This window comes from Rhamphochromis sp. 'chilingali', assembly GCF_963969265.1.
Source record: "Rhamphochromis sp. 'chilingali' genome assembly, chromosome: 3".
Classification (NCBI taxonomy): domain Eukaryota; kingdom Metazoa; phylum Chordata; class Actinopteri; order Cichliformes; family Cichlidae; genus Rhamphochromis; species Rhamphochromis sp. 'chilingali'.
The window spans coordinates 26,906,431-26,911,859 of NC_137931.1; positions in this window are offsets into that span (position 1 = coordinate 26,906,431).

The window sequence follows — 5,429 nt, forward strand, 5'->3', positions numbered from 1 at the left end:
ATCAAATACGATTTTTTTGTCTGCTTGTTCACGCTACAAATAAAATGCGACAGCAAACGCGCTCTAGTGTGAACCCTCAAAGCGGCCCACATACGCAAAAGAAGACGTCACACACAACGCACTCTGTTTAGACCCAGAGCAAACAATATTGTTTGACTGATGGCCCTTAATATAAAGACTTCGGACTTTACGTTTCCCAATTTTTTGCTTTAAGTTATTTTGTTATTTACATAATAATGTATATAACCTAATAATTATCCTTATTGCTGTTTTAGAGAGGAGCGGTGCTTCAAAGGATAGTTGCAGATTTCTGTCAGAATCTGCAGATTATACAGTATAAAATCTCCAACGTTGTCTTCCCAACAGTTTCACTGACATCTACGCTGGATGGCCAGGAAGCGTTCACTATGTCTTCTCGGGCGCGTCTCTGGCACTGATAATTGGCGTCTGTCTTGTGTTAGTGATGTAAAAGACGGATTTAATGCGACATGACCGTTCAAACAGCAGTCGCTTTCTAAAACATCGGAAATGTATCGGATTCAGTACCACATACGAAAGTGAGTCAGATCGGATTTGAAAATATCGGATCTGAGCTGTTCACACTGTCATACCATGATCGGATATGGGTCGCATAGGGTCAAAAAAATCAGATTTGATGCGCTTTCACCTGCAGTGTGAACGTAGCCTAAGCCACCCAAGAACCCAAAGTGATGTTAAAGCTGAGTGAATGATGACCCCAGACAAGGAGTCATCTGTTTGTTGCCTGAACTTTAATAGGCAACAGATGTTTGACTGCAAACAGTTTTGACCTGTTCATGTTTCTAAAGGAGAATCACTGCAGTGGTCACTGATCACAAGTCTTTTTGTGGTGTTTTTTCATCTTTGCTTTGTGCTGTCTGCTTTGTGTTTATACCTAAATACCTAGTGAAAAATCTTATGTGTGTCCTCATTAGGATAGGAATTTGTGTTGGTGTATAAGAAAATAGTCTGCAGATTTATATGGTTTATTGGCAATTATGAGACAAAGACATTTCAGGTAATTTTAAGGAGAAACACTGAAGTAATGTTACGAGTAGTGCAAAGAATTACTTTCTCTTTGGGAATAATTAAGTAACATACTGCTTTACTTTTAAGAAAAGTCTAATTTTGTAATACATTATAAACAGTTGACCACACAGCATTGAATTAATTTGTATGAATGTGATTTCTTTTATGTGCTGGTTAGAAAGACACTGCAATAGAACCCCTAATAAGAGAATCGAGATGAACTGATAAGTGGTATCAATAATGGAATCCCAATTGCTAAATTCTTGTCCAGTCCCATCCTTAAATCCAAGCTATGTGTTTTTTTAGGGAAGGTCTTGCTTATTCAGTGAGACTACACCAAACACCATTCTGCAATGATCTAAACACTCATGATCTTGATTGCTTGCATTTTGGACATATCCAGATCTCACAACCATAAGTTCAGGCTGGAATAAAGGTGAACTGGTAAATTGAAGAATCTCTCTTCACCACTGTATTGCTGCTGAAGCCACACCAATACTCCAATCCATCACATACTCAATCTTTCTACCATATGTGAATAAGAACCAAACATACTCGAACTCCCTTGTGAGGAACTCCCTCGCTTGGGGGAGCCCTCTCCTCCAACCCGAGGAAGCATTCCACCATTTTCCAGAACTCCCATAGTCTCAGACTTGGAGATGCTGACTCTGATCAGAGCTGGTACTAGGCAAAGGGCTCCAGTGCATGCTGGAGGTCTTGCTCTGATTAAAAACCAATAGAATCACATGATCTGTAAGAAGCAGGGATGCTATCCTGAGGTTTCCAAAATGGATTCTCTCCATATGTCAGCTATGCTATCAAATCCTGTCCATGAATATGAAGCTTATGCATAATTTCAATAAAGATCTGTAATCACTCATCTGCCTGCTTTTCTTGGATGTTAGGCTGCTTTTCTGTTCTAACACTGACCTCTCCTTATTTAAATCACAAACAGGAGATGAGCGACAAGCATGGAGGAGTCCAGCATCCACTGAAAACATGCTTGACTTTGTGTGAAGGATGTGGAAACAGCTCTCTCTTTGGTTATACAGGGTGGTCCATTTATATGGATACACCGTAATAACATGGGAATGGTTGGTGATATTAAAGTCCTGTTTGTGGCACATTAGTATATGTGGGGGGCAAACTCCTCAAGATGGGTGGTGACCATGGTGGCCATTTAGAAGTCGGCCATCTTGGATACAACTTTTGTTTTTTCAATAGGAAGAGGGCCATGTGACACATCAAATTTATTGGGAATGTCACAAAAAGAACAATGGTGTGCTTGGTTTCAATGTAACTTTATTCTTTCATAAGTTATTTACAAGTTTCTGACCACTTATAAATTGGGTTCAATGTGCTGCCCATTGTGTTGGATTGTCAATGCAACCCTCTTCTCTCACTCTTCACACACTGATAGCAACACCGCAGGAGAAATGCCAGCACAGGCATCCAGTATCCGTAGTTTCAGGTGCTGCACATCTCGTATCTTCACACCATAGACAATTGCCTTCAGATGACCCCAAAGATAAAAGTCTAAGGGGGTGAGATCGGGAGACCTTGGGGGCCATTCAACTGGCCCACGATGACCAATCCACTTTCCAGGAAACTGTTCATCTAGGAATGCTCGGACCTGGCACCCATAATGTGGTGGTGCACCAGCTTGCTGGAAAAACTCAGGGAACTTGCCAGCTTCAGTGCATAAAGAGGGAAAAACATCATTATGTAGCAATTTCAAATATCCAGTGGCCTTGAGGTTACCACTGATGAAGAATGGACCCACTATCGTTGTACCCATATACCACACCAAACCATCACTTTTGTTGTTCCAACAGTCTTGGAGGGATCCATCCAAGGTGGGTTAGTGTCAGACCAATTGTTAGATTTGTATTGTTGATTGTCATTTATGCTTAGAAATATCTACTCATATACGCTTAGAGTTTTATAATCAATGTCATGTTGGTAGAGGTTTGATCCTTAGTAGTCTGTGGAGACTCTGTGTGCCTCCCAGAGCACTTTGGCATGCACACGCAACTTAAGGTCATGAGAGAGGTTATATCTGCTCTTTCTGATTTATGGTATAGAAGGACACCTACTCTGTATCTGGTTAAGTACAAGAGCCTTTTGTTTAGATGGACCGCTAGACTCCTGGCACCAGCTTTGGGGAGTCTTCACGGGGTCACATCTTGACCCCCCCCCCCCCCCCCCCCCCCCCCACACACACACACACACAAACACACACATACTTACACGACACACACAGACAAGGTATTCTTTGTCCACATGTATACCTATATGAAACGTCATATGTTAATGAACCTATACACATTCATGTAACCACAATAAAAGGAGTGCTATGGGGAACCTGGCTGAGAGTCTGACGGAGGTCAAGTGGGTGGAACGACACTTGGCTCCAGGCAGGCCTCCCTCATGCATGAGTAACACAAAGAACTTTGCCTACTTGTGTCTTGCTTTTGCTGTGTAGTAAATTGTCTTGAACGTTCCAGCGAATAGGTTTATGCTACAAACCTATCACCAATAGCAGTGGTTTTGTTTGTTTGTTAAACATAAAAGTTTGCCTCATCGCTGAACAAAATCTTCTGCGTGAACTGAGGGTCCTGTTCCAATTTTTGTTTTGCCCATTCTGCAAATTCTGTGTGCCGGCCTGGGTTATCCTCGTTGAGATGCTGGAGTTTGTAAGGGTGCCATTTGTGAGTAGCAAATATCAGCCGAAGGGATGTTCGACTAATGCCACTCTCCAGTGACATGCGCCAAGTGCTACGCTGTGGGCTCTTGCTGAATGAAGCTAGGACAGCCACTGATGTTTCTTCATTAGTGACAGTTTTCTTGCGTCCACATTTTGGCAAATTGAAGGCTTCAGAGGGGCTTTTAATAAATTTAAGGGTCCTAGAGGAACCCTTTGAGGGAGGAGGTGTTACGTCCCTCTGCAGCCCCTAATCATCTCAATGTCTTCAGTTGGTGCTAATTGGCCACACCTAGTCAGGTGTGGATAAAAGCATACCTGAGGCAAGCTTCCCAGGGAGCTCACTAGTCTTTGCCTTGGTGGCACTAGCCATTTTAGCCAACCTGATAGTCCATTTTAAGGTAAAACCTCGTTTCACCTACACTCTGGTATTCGTCTCCTTTTTTTATGTTGCGGCTTTTGAGCCGGGTCGTAACACAAATCCAACACTGAACCAGTTTCACGAAACTTAGCAAGCAGTTTGCTAACTGTAGCATGGGAGATGGGTGGTCTCGTAGGGTGTCTTGCATTGAAATCTGCTGCAATGACTCAGTTACTGCGTTCACTAGATATAAACACAATTTCGATCTGCTCCTCATGTGTTAACCTCTTCGACATGTCAATGGCTGTGAACAAAGAGAAACTTGTAAATAACTCATGAAAGAATAAAGTTACGTTGAAACCAAGCACACCATTGTTTTTCTTGTGACATTACCAATAAGTTTGATGTGTCACATGGCCCTCTTCCTATTGAAAAAACAAAAGTTGTATCCAAGATGGCCGACTTCTAAATGGCCACCATGGTCACCCCCAATCTTGAGGAGTTTGCCCCCTCACATATACAAATGTGCCACAAACAGGACTTTAATATCACCAACCAGTCCCATTTTATTACGGTGTATCCATATAAATGGACCACCCTGTATATTGACAATGGACGCAAGACCCACACTCCTGCAGTACACCCTATAGGTGTCCCCTTGCAAACCAATTGTAAGCCTTCTCCAATGCCATAAGTTCATGCAGATTGTATGGTCAAATTCCCATGATCCCTCCAGATGTTGTGCATGGCTGAACATCTGGTCCACTGTCCCATGGCCAGGATGGATTCCACATTGTACCGCCTGAACACAAAGTTCAAGAATTCATCTTTCCCCAACAACATGAAATAAACTTTCCTGGGGAAGCTGAGCAGGGTGATACTCCAATAATTGACACACATGCTCCAACTCTCTAGTTCCCCTTTTTAAAAAATGAGAACTAATTTCATGATCTACCACTCCATTGCTGCTGTCCAGGATCGAGGGGGTTTAAGGGGTGTGTCAACTAAGTCACCCTCACAAAATACTGGACACTAACCAAACTTAATTTAATGGTAGTGTAATAGTATTCATGGCCGTCGGGTCTATAGGTGAATTTTTTTTTTTTTAATTGCATTATTTTTATTTTATATTTAATATAGGCTACCAGCATTTTATGAAACTCTTCATTCAGCTTTCCCCCCCCTAAGAATAAAAAGATGGACTTTACAGATTCAAAAACAAAAAATGAAGCAAAAATGAAATCTCACACGAGCATGGATATATATCAAATGATTATCTTTAATCCTTTTTCTGTATTTACATATTGCACACTGGGC